The sequence below is a fragment of the Pan paniscus genome, chromosome 2 (assembly GCF_029289425.2).
Source record: "Pan paniscus chromosome 2, NHGRI_mPanPan1-v2.0_pri, whole genome shotgun sequence".
Lineage (NCBI taxonomy): Eukaryota > Metazoa > Chordata > Mammalia > Primates > Hominidae > Pan > Pan paniscus.
Window position 1 is genome coordinate 7,755,019 of NC_085926.1, and position 12,981 is coordinate 7,767,999.

Here is a 12,981-nt window from a genome sequence, read left to right on the forward strand (position 1 = left end):
GCATTTTTAATAAGCTCTCCGGGGATGATCACACTGCTTCTCCCTGAACTAGAGTTTGGCTTTTGACCTAGATTGTACATTAGATTCACCTTGAAGTTTTAAAATATACCTATGGCTAGACCTTACTCCAAAGAATCCATTTAATTGGTCTGGGATAAGGCCAGGACACTTTTTTCTCTGAAAGCTTCCCAGGTGATTGTAATGTGTAGAGGGATGAGGATTAATATTCCACAGGAGTGGGTCTCAAACTTCAGTGAGCATTAAGATTTCCCAGGGGGTTGATAACAATACAGTGTTGGTCCCATTCCCAGAGTTTGACTCAATTGGTCTAGGATGGGGCTGATAATTTGCATTCCTAACAATCTCCCAGATGATGGTGATGCTGCTTGTGGTCCATAGACCATACTTTGGAAAAATTCAAGCAACCAAACTGCTCTTCCAACATCTACCTTGCACACAAGGTTTAAAAAATCAAGAAAAAAAAAAGAAAACCAAAACCCAAACCTAGTACTTTCATTGACTCAAACATCTTGCAAACCTCCACTCCGAGACTTTAGGCTTCCTGATACTACCCCTGTAGTCTCTTGTCACTGTTTCACAGGAGTCTGCATTTACCACCCACCCCCCACCAGCTTTTGTAGGATGTGGTTCAAACCTGGCTCCATGGAAAGTTTGCTATGTATTCACATTTATCTCTTTAAATTATTTCTCTGTTCTTCTTCCCTGGGGTCATGACTAGAGATTGAGAATTCTACTCCTAAGTGCCTTCTCTTTCCCTTGGCTCTGCCATCTTCCTGCTTCTGGTCTCAAGTTCATTAAGAAAGTTACTTTTGCCTTTTTGAAATCTGTCTCTCCAAAGCATCACCTGTCCATTTGGCTATGTCCAGGCCACTATCCCCTGGCTAAGGAGCTCTGATGACATTGATCTTTTCCTCCAAGATTCCTCCTCCCTAGGTCCTCCTTGCTGGCTCAAGTAAGATTCAGAAAAGCAATTATTTTCTCTTAACTGGCCCTTGGGTATAATAATAGACAGTGGAAGGATATTTAATCAACAAATGTGTTGAGCACTTACGATATACCAGGCACCATTCTTCATTCCTGAAGACACAGCGGTTACATAAGAAACCAAATCCCCTGCCACAGGGGAGCTGGCATTCTAAAGGATAAGGCCAGCATTTCTCACATTCTCCACTTTTATCCAGAGGTGACTGCTGCAAGATGCACAATCAGATCCACTGAAGAACACTCCAACTCAGAGTTGTACTTCCCTTACTGTATTTCTTCTGTTTCTCTACTGTGCCCTCACTTCTCTCTACTGTGCCCTCACTTCTATTTAAAAAACTTGGATGTTCCAATGCTTTATTTTGTTTGCTATTACTTTATGCTTTAGCCCACCATCCTGAGGGCTCCAAAAAGATATGAAGATCCAAGCAGGCAAATCCCCAGCTGTCTACACACCTGGCTCCATGGTTGAGAAATTGCTTTGTCTCTCAACTGCAGAAAACTATTCACTATGAGAAAGGGAACTAGTGTTTTCCTAGGGAGCAATTATTCTAACTTTGAGTCAGCCAGCCAGCTAGCAGCATCCATTGTTGGAGTAATTGGCATATTTTTTTAACCTTGTTCTTCTAACAAACAGGGCTCTCCTGCAAAATCTGCATCTGGCTACTGAGCTGAACAATGACCGAGTGCATCTTAGTAATGGCCATCCTCCCAGTGAACATTTATAACTAAGTAAAATTGGGTCAGGCAAATCAGACTGGTCTTTGAGCCAATGGGGCAGAGCTGCCTTTGGAACTACCCAGACATTTGGTTCATAGAGACAGTATAGAGACAAATGTACTCAGCACTGTGCCAAACAATTCATATCCATCACCCCATTTAAACCTGAAAGAAAACAGCTCTATTTGGGGACTATTATCCTAATTTTAATAAAAGGACAGATTGGCATAATAATTTTCATGTCACACAGTTGATAAATGGCAAAGCTGGAATTTGAACTCATATATCATTGGCCCAGAACTCTATACTATTAATCACTAAATTAGAATGCCCAGAACATGATTTCTTATTTGCCCAAGAATAGCAATCACAGACAACATATATAAAGTAATAAACCCCTAACCAGAATGAAATAAGATTTTTTTTTTTACAAGAGAAGCATATGTGTGGACAGAACATAATAATTATACTAAGATTGACTATTAAATAGCACTGAAAGTGATTCAGAAGAATGAATGTTATAGAGAAGGGCTCAGTTATTTTCAAGATGATCTCAACTACATAAATGCACATATACATGCCAAGAAAAAGCATGAAAGAAATATACAAAACGGTTTACGCAATTATGAATTATTATTTACTCAATTTTATCCCTGTACTTTCCATTTCCTTTGCAATATGCGTGTGCTATATTTATGCTCAGAGGGAAAAGTTAGTTTTAAAGCCATTCAATGGATTTCTGCTAAAATGGCAAATAGCACACCAAGGATGATGACTCCCAACTCAAAGTCATCTCTGGACACAAACTCGAGAGCAGCTGTTCTGAACCCTGCAGCGACAATCACATTGCCTGAGGGCTTTTGAAAAATGCTGATGTACAGGCTTCATGCCAGACAAACTAAAGCAGAAATGTGAGGGGAAGACCTAGGTGTTAATATATATTTCTATGTCCCCAGGGCATATTATTGAGCTAAACGTGGTTATCAGGGACTAAGAATTGCATGAACGCTACAGATGAGGGACAAGAGCCGTTCCCACCCATCCGAGTTCTAGCTCTTACCTGTTCCCAGCACATATTTCCAGAGAAGCTAATACCCCCAGTGGGCCAGAATGAGACCCACAGAGTTAGTTATACACACAAATCTTTGTTATACGACAGAAATTTCAGACAAAAATTTGGAATTTTTGCTCTTATGACACACCAAATCATCAATTCTAGATGGACTGAGAATAAAAATGGCAAAAGAGAAACAAAAAACCTTTCATAAAAAATTTGGAAAAATCTCTTTCTGACATCGAATATATAAAGTAATAAACCCCTAACAAGAATGAAATAAGATTTTTATATGTATTTTCCTTTGAAAAGACAAAAAGAGAGTTAACTATAAAAGGAACAACAGAAAATTTTGATTACATTAAAATCAAGGCTAGTGTTCATCAAAACACATTTTGGAGAAAGTGGAAATAAAGACACAACCCATGAGAAGATGATATAGTTTGACTGTGTCCCCACCCGAATCTCATCTCGAATTGTAATCCTCATAATCCCCACGTGTGAAGGGAGGAACCTGGTGGGAGGTGATTGGGGCATGGGGGCAGTTCCCCCATGCTGTTCTCATGATAATGAGTTCTCACGAGATCTACTGGTTTTATAAGGGGTTCTTCTCCGTTGACTCTTTTTTCTCCTGCCACCATATGAGAAGGTCCAATCTTGCTTCTGCCATGATTGCCTTCTGCCATGATTGTAAGTTTCCTGAGGCCCCCGAGTCATTCAGAATTGTGAATCAATTAAACCTCTTTCCTTCATAAATTACCCAGCCTCAGGTATTTCTTTACAGCCATATGAAAATGGACTAATACAGAAGATATTTGCAATACCCCTATCAATAAAGGATTACATTAAGGATATGTGCTAGGAGTAAACATACATATGCTCATGGAACATATGCTTTAGGAGTGTGTGTTGCATATGTGTGTGTGTGTATGTATATATATATATATATATATATATATGGACTGAATATGTGTGCCCGCCTAAAATTCACGTGTTGAACCTCTACCTTCCAACGTGATGTTATTAGGAGGCAGGTTGTCTGGGACATGATTAGGATTAGATGCAGTCATAAGGGTCCTTTAGATATCACGGAGCTTGCTTGCTCTGTTCTGCTCTCTGCCATGTGAGGATACAATAAGTAGGCAGTCTGCATCTGGGAAGAGGTCCTCACCAGAACCCCTCCATGTTGACACCCTAATGGCAGACTTCCTGTCTCTAGAACTGTAAAAAATAAATTTCTGTTGTTTATAAGTCACCCTGTTTATGCACCTTGTTATAGCACCCCCCCAGGCTAAAAAGACACTATGTGTGTATATGGAATGCACACATACACACATACACATATATGCAAATAAAATATTAGAAATACATATATATATATCCCCTACAAATTGGGAAGATAAAAACAAATAACTCAATAGGAAAAAGGACAGGCACTTCACAGAAAAGGAAATTATATGATCAATGAACATATAAAGAGATGCTCAACTTCATTAGAAATCAGGGAAATGTAAATGAAGACCACAGTAAAAGAGTATTTGATACTAGTTTAACTGGCAATGTTAAAAAAAAAAAAAAAAAAAGAGAGAGAGAGACCAGGCACAGTGGCTCACACCTGTAATCCCAGCACTTTGGGAGGCCAAGGAGATCACTTGAGGCCAGGAGTTCAAGACTAGCCGGGCCGACATAGGGAAACTCTGTATCTATTAAAAACACACAAAAAATTAGCTGGGTTTGGCGGCACTTGCTTGTAATCCCAGCTACTTGAGATGCTGAGGTGGAAAAATCTCTGGAACCCGGGAGGCAAAGGTTGCAGTGAGCCAAGATCACATCACTGCACTCTAGCCTGGGTAACAGAGCAAGCTCCATCTCAAATAAATAAATAAAGTCAAAGGAATGTCATATAGTGCTTATCTGAGTATTCATTAGTACCACCACTGGCAAACAATTTCCATCTCATAAAGTTGAACATTCATGTTCTCTAAGTCCCAGCAACTCAGCTCTCCTGCTCAATAGTGACCCAAGAGATGCTTTTTCTAAGTGCCCCAGCAGACATGTATGAGTGTATTTGCAGTAGTACTGTTCATAATGACAAAAACCTGCAAACAGCCCAAAATTCATTGACAGGAAAATGGATAAGCCACAGTGCAGTCATACAATAGAATACTATGCAGCAGTGGAACAATGCAATCATTGTTTAAATCATAGTAACATAGTATTGGGTGAAATCCAGTACTATAAATTGGATTTCCTAAAAGACTATCTGTAAGTCCTAAAAGACTGTCTATAAAATTCAGGACCATAGTTACCTCTTGGGAAAAAAAAGAAGATGGTATAAGAAAGAAGTACATGGACAGATATGAATTACTGGTACTATTATAGTTCTTAGGCTGGGCATAGGTTAGCAAGTTCTAATTATATTATTAAAACATAAAGAGTGCGAGTGTGTGTGGACCAATCATGACAGTCCTTCACATAAGAAATGTCTACCTCAAATGCCTTTGAGGCAACACACAAAATACATACATAATAATTACAACTAAGATTCTAATTTTCCTCCTCTACATCTATAAATAATGATTATTGCGCTTCTTGGATCATTTACTGAGCCATTCTCCTATAAATGACTTAAGAGTTAACAAATCTCCATCACAGCCACTGTCTCTGTCTCATCAATTCTGTTAAAAATGTGGTTCTATTCCCATTTGATCAGAAGAGAAAACTGAGGAACAATGGAGTTAATTATGCCAATCCCCCTAGATTTACAGCTTGTAAGTAGAAGAGCCAAAGCTTGAATGTAGGACTTGCAAATCAAAATAAACTCTCTTTTCTAAGGCATCCCAGAAGCTCTGGGGGGGGGTGGGGGAGTGTTGCTCGAAGGAGTCTATGTGTATTTATGAAAGAGGATCAAAGTCACCAGGTCAACAATAGGCAGATCACCTGGATCTATTTTATCTTTAGTATCATTTTCACTCTCATGATTAAGAAGCCATGAATAGTGAAAGCTATAGCTTTTCTCCATGAAACAGAGAAAATTATGACCCTTTATAAGCCTCAGTCCTTTGTTTCATTAGCCTGACATTCTGCTTTGTCCTATATAGAAACATGAATCCTGTGCTTCTATCTGGTGATCCCTAAAAGATTAAAATTACAAGATTGTGGAGAAAAAGGAACACTTATACACTCTTGGTGACACTGTAAATTAGTTCAGCCATTGTGGAAGACAGTGTGGTGATTCCTCAGAGACCTAAAGACAGCAATACCATTCGACCCGGCAATCCCATTACTGGGTAAATACCCAAAGGAATATAAATGATTCCATTATAAAGAGACATGCATATGTATGTTCATTGCAGCACTATTCACAATAGCAAAGACACGGAATCAACCCAAACGCCCAACAGCGATAGACTGGATAAAGAAAATGTGGTATATATACACCAAGGAATACTAAATAGCCATAAAAGAGGAGATCGTGTCCTTTTCAGGGACATGGATGGAGTTGGAGGCCATCATTCCTAGTGAACTAACACAGGAACAGAAAACCAAGTGTTAACATGCTCTCACAAGTGGGAGCTAAATGATAAAATAAATGGACACGTAGAGAGGAACAACATACACTGGGGCCTCTTGGAGGGTGAGAGGAGGAAGAGGATCAGAAAAAATAACGGGTACTAGGCTTAATACCTGGATGGTGAAATAATCTGTACAGCAAGCCCCCACAACATAAGTTTACATACGTGACAAACCTGAAATTGTATCCCTGAATTTAAAATAAGTGTTAAAAAAAAAATTAAGGTCAGACATCCAGGCTACTGGCAGGACCTCAGGTCTGCAGCAATAACCCACCATAGAGAAATGAAAGATCCAGGAAACATCCATTGTTATGTACATCAGGCTCCTCCTCTGACCCTCACAAAGGTGACCTACATTCTAGTTTTAACTGGGATTCTCCTGGCTTGGGTAGTGAAAGTCCCGCTTTTTAGTAATCCCCCAATCCTGGGCACACTGCAATGGTTGGTCCCCCTAACCTGGACCCCTTCAATTATCCCATTCTGACATATTAGTTTGGTGCAAAAGTAATTGCTGCTTTTGCCATTACTTGTAATGAAAGTAATGCCATTACTTTTAAAGAAGCCATGAATAATGAAAGCTATAGCTTTTCTCCACGAAAGAGAAAAATGGCAAGAGCAGCAATTACTTTTGCACTAACCTAATAATAGACCTTTTTCTTTTTCTCATGAATGGAAAAAATTTAGGATAGGTCAAAATTAAGCCCAGGGCTTTCATATGTGAACAAGTTTATGTCTATGTCTCTGGAGAGAACTTGCAGATATGGGCATAAATTTTTCTTAAAGATTTCTTAATACTTCTCATTTCCCCATGCTCATCTATGTGTTGTCCTTCTGAAAATTCTCATTCACATTGACAATGACATGCATGACTCACTAGGGTGTATGTATATTTATTTGGAACAAAAAGCTTTCAGACCAAGATTTCTGACATTCGAATAACTGGAATCTAAATGTTACCATATCCTGGAATTACATCCTGTTCATTTTCTCACCCTCTTTGCACAGTGGCTCAAAAGTAAAAATGACAAATGATATACAAGCAGGAATTCCCCCTAAATTGTCATATGTGGAAAATAAGGCCACACCTGTCCCCAGCTCATTTGCAATTCAGAGGAAGTGGTTGATATATTTACCAGCCTGTTGCCTTACATTTTATGCAGACAACCAGATCAATTACACTAATGAAGATAATCAATATCCAGGAAGATTTTGCAATAGGGGTGTACCTGATCTACAAAAGCCACACAGGCAGAGAATCCAGTGGAACCAATAGGATTGCACTGTCTTTTTCTTATTATGTTAACAAGCTATCTGACATGATGATGTTTATAGGGAAAAAATTGTGTAGCATATATCAAAGACTATTAATTATAGAAGGAATGGGTAATACAAGCCATCCATTTACCTCCAACCACCTACCATGGTACAGATGATTTCTAATACTCAGCCTTTAAGGAATATCAGAATCCCCTTGGATTATCTGTGTTTTCCCCAAATTAATATGTTGAAATCCTAATTCCCAGGGTGATAGTATTAGGACATGGGGCCTTTTGGAAAGTGATTAGGTCATGAGGTGAGTGCTTTCATGATTGGGATTATGACCTTATAAAAGAGGCCCCAGAGAGCTGTCTTGGCCCTTTTACTACATAAGGACACAGAGAGAAGGTACCTTCTTAAGCCACAAAGTGAGCCCTCACCAGACACCAAATCTGCTAATGTCATGATCTTAGACTGCCCAGTCTCCAGAACTGTAAGAAATAAATTTCTGTTGTTTATAAGCTAACTAATCTACTGTTTTTCATTATTGCGGCCCAAATGGACTAATATAGAAGGCTTGTTCAAAGACAAGTTGCTGGGCCCATGCACAGTGCTTCTGATTCAGTAGCAGTGGAATGGAAACCAACATTTGCATTTTAGCAAGTTCCTATTGTTGATCCTGTTCAGGAAGGATCACACTTTGAAAACAGTGCTCTCAAAGGGGTAGGAAAGTAATGTTTTTCCCCAAGCTCAGTGGTCTTACATCTAAACAAGTCCAAGTATATATCTCTGGAAGGCAGAGCTCCAAATACTTCTGAAAGATTCCTTAATACTTACAAACATGAAGTTCTACCCATCCATTGCAAGTGGCACTTAGACGATCAGCTCTCCAGTGATGATAGCTTAAGTGACAGTCATGCAGTAACACAAATACAGTGAAATGTAAACTGTGGAAATTGTGTGTAATGTATGAGTATTCACCGTATAGTTTTTCTACTTTTACATGCTTCAAAATTTTATTTTGAAATCTTAGGGAGAAAAAAATTCAACCTCCAACGAGCTATTTTTTTTTTCAGGCATATTTGGAGTTGCACAGAAATACCTTCATTTTAAATGAATTATATTTTTCAGCCCATGTTTTTAAAGGAATCACGTAATTGAAATAATATATACCGGACACACATGATGATGTTAAAAATTTTAAACATTGGGTGTTATAGGGTTGGAGATGGCTATGTCAGTGGGTCAGTGGGGGGATGGCAGGTGGGATGTGTAGGGGAAAACTGGGTAAGGAGCTGTTATTGAGGAAGTATCCACATGGGAGAGTAAAAATAGGAAAAGAAGTTTAAAATATTAAAGTGTATCAAATAGGATTGCATTTGACTGCAAGCAACAGAAAACTCAGTGAACATATAGCGATTTATTTTTCTGAAACAAGGTAAAGTCTGCAAACAGTTGAGGTCTATTGCAGCTGGTTAAGGAAGATGTCAAGAACCTGGATTATTTTTATTTTCCTGCTTTGCTCTCCCTTTGATGCATGTGACTTTCATCCTCAGATTCATGAAATGACTGCTGCACTTCCAGACTTCACACCCACGATCCAAGCAAAAAACATTTTAAAAAGCTACAGACCTCCCTCTTCCTGAGGCTTTATATTTTTATTCAGGAAGGGACACCCTTCTTGCACAATCCTTATAATTTTTTGGCCCCAAGCACATTGCCTAGCCCCTTCTGAATGTCGGCTGCTTCCGACTACAGAGTAGATAACAGAAGTTACTGAAAATGCATCTTGGCTGAGAAAACTCTCAAACTAATATCCCAGGAGATGTCATATAAACTTTTCCTGCTCCTAGCAACTTCTTTAAACTGGCAGGTAACAAGGACTCAGCACAGTCACTAATGCCAATAAGAAAAACCTTGGAGATCTCTAAACAACTTATTAAATTCTGGAAAACTTGCCCAGAATTTAAGTGTTTAAACAGAGGGCAAAGAAAGGAAGGCTCATGTGTGGACTCTGAAGGAAATCTCAATGAGAATTCCACAGAGCGGATGGTCTGGGCAGGGTATTTTCCACAGAGCTGTCTTTGGAAGGCTGCTTAAATGTATACTATCCCCAGAGTTGTTTAACTAAAACTCAGCACAGGAAAACATCAGGGTTGGCAAGGACCACTCCAATCCATGTTGCACAGATCATTAGGTTGTTTCAGAAGCCTGCCTGCTCTCTGGGTAGCAGCAACTGTCCCACATTCACTCCCATTCTGGATTGTATTTTAAGGCAAATTTTCTATTCAGCTTCTATTGCTAGCACATGAGGAATCACAATGAGATGTTCCATTTCAGGCTGTGATTTCTGTGCCAAACTGTATTGGAACAGAACTGAGCATGGATCTAATTCTGCCACTCCCTGCTGCAATCCACTCTCATCTGCTTTATAAACAAAATTAAAAAATTAGGTATAATCCTAAATCGAGGTGATATGTTTTCATCCAAAATGGAGGCAGAACTAAAGATACGATAAAGAAATTGTATTTTTATCCTCATCCAAGCAGATGCCTAGACCTCAGTCTTTCTGTAGATCATCTACTGATTGAAAGAGTTTTACATTTGTTTTACTGATCTCTGTTCTCATTTTTAATCACCTTGCTAGACTTTTTGACAGTCCTTCGAAGTCAAAACAGAAGCCACGCAATCATTTTCCCAGTTAATTTCACACTGCAAACTACTGAAGAATTATGAAAATACAAAGATATCATGATGCTTCTGTCTATCTATCACTAAGTTCAATGCCTGGGCTTATCGGTATCCATCTAAGTCCCCCAAGCTGTGTATTCTGTACTGGAAAGCTTGTAAACACACAGTGGGACTCATGCAATGCAATGAGGGGTAAGTGGGAAAAGTCACAGCACTGTTCACTCACTACGTGTGTTGGCTGCTGTGAAATGTCTCTCAACTACATTCCATGTTTCCTCTGGGTGGAAAAGTTAAATGATACGTTTCCCAGATGACTTTGCAGCTAAGACTCTGGATGCAAATTAGTTTTCATAATTTAAAAGCACACATATAGAACTTTGGGAAGTGTGGTAGATAATAAAAAATATTTTATTTATCCAAAAGAAGGCAAGAAAAGAGAAGGGAAAAATAAAATGGGAGGACAAAAAACAATTAGTATGATGGTTGGCTTAAACCTAAGTAAATCAGTAATTTTGGTAAATGTAAATGAGTTAAGTATGACAATTAAAAGAAGAGATGGCCAGTTTTTAAAAAAAAAAAACAAAAAAACAAAAAAACAACTTTAAGTTGCTTGCAAGAGATGGTCCTTAAATACAGGGCACAGAATGGCTACAAATAAAAGAATGGTGTGATAGGTTGAACAATGGCTGCAAAGATATCAGGTCCTAATCCTGGAATCTGTAAATGTTATCTTATTTGCAAAAGGTGTCTGTGCAGATGTGAGTAAATTAAAGCTCTTAAAATGGGGAAATTATCTTAGATTATCTGGGTGGGCTATAAATGCTATCACATGTGTCTTTATGTATTTGTCTATTTTCATGCTGCTGATAAAAACATACCCAAAAGTAGGTCATATATGTTAGATATGAGTTCAAATTTCTTTTCAAAGGATTAATATGTCAGTATGTTCAATTATTTATCTTCTACTTTTAAACTTAACTTCCTTGTAAAGCAACCTTTTTCTGTTACCTACTCCACCCTGACTCATTCTGATCACCTGCTCTACCCTAACTCATTCCGATTACCTGCTACCTGCTCTTCCCTGACTCCCGCCAATGCACTCACCCCAACACTCTCTTTAAATTAGCCAATCGGAATTAGTTTAGCCTGTGCCGTCTAACCCTAGCCAACAGGAGAACGACACAGCAGCAGGGCCACGTGCATCAGGGATAAGAACCCCTTCCCCTCCCTTGTCCAAGTGTGTGCTCACCATTGCTCCATCTATAAAGGCCCACCCTTCTATAGAAGTAACTTGCCTTGCTGAGAATTAAAAGGAAAATTTTATATTTGAGCGCTATTTATTTAGTGGCACCAAAACTTTATACATAACATTTATAAAGAGAAAGAGGTTGAATGGAGTCAGTTCCACGTGGCTGGGAAGGCCTCACACAATCATGATGGAAGGTGAAAGGCATGTCTTACATGGCAGCAGGCAAACAGAATGAGAACCAAGCAAAAGGGATTTCCCATTATAAAGCCAACAGATCTGTTTGAGACATATTCACTACTACAAGAGCAGTATGGGGGAAAATGCCCCCATGATTCAATTATTTCTCACCAGGTCCCTTCCACAACATGTGGGAATTATGGGAGCTACAAGTCAAGATGAGATTTGGGTGAGGATACAGCCAAACCACATCATTCCGTGATATGCCACAAATGCCATCACATGTGTCTTTATAAGAGGATGGCTGAGGGACATTTGCTGTGTAAAGACAGATGAAGAGGAGGCAGTGTGACCATGGTGACAGAGATTGGAGTGATGCAGCCACAAGTCAAATGCTGGCAGCCAGTAGGAGCCAGAAGAGGCAAGGACCCAATTCTCCCCTAGAGCCTCTGAAAGGAACATAGCCAGGCCAACATCTTGATTTTTCAACTCTGTGATTTCAGACTTCAGAACTGTCAGAAAATACGTGTGCTGTGTTAAGTTACCAAGTTTGTGTCAATTTGTTATAGCGGCCTTAGGAAACCAATACAAATGGAAAATAACATACCTTGCAAAACCAACCAAAGGAAAGCTGGAATAACTATATATTCATCTTTAGTATTGCTTCTTATCTGGGAAGCAGTCATTTGAAAGTGATAAAAGGAAAAGAAAGTACAGCTGTTTTTCTGCTCTGTTTATCTTTTCTCCTAGAAAGTAAGGCCATGGGATCACAAAGTTATCTGTAAGCAGCTTTTTAGTGTCCATTCTTCTCCTTTTTGGGGGCCAAGAGCCAGCCTTAATAGCAGCAGAGGACACTCTTTAGTTCTGGAGACTTCATTTCTGTGTCCTAGTTATTATGGAGGATATATCTTAAGCTCCTAACTTCAGTTGTGGCTCCAGACATGGCAGCAAGATGACTGACTCTTTATTGTCCTGGAGCAAGGTCCAAGCCATAGTTTCCTGGGCGAATGCTTACTTGTATAATTCTCTTTAAGCAAAAAAAATATATATATACACTTTCAATAGAAAACTGCCAGGACACCTCCCAGAACCCAGGAAGGGGGCCATGAATGTGAAAGGCCCCTCACCTACAGTTCACTGATTCATAGTTAGGGTATCTTTCTTGGGTCACCGTCTAAAACCACTCCTGTAGCCCAGCACATAAGTTTGTAAGCACCTAAGCCCTTGGATTAAATATTTTCCTACTAAAATACCTA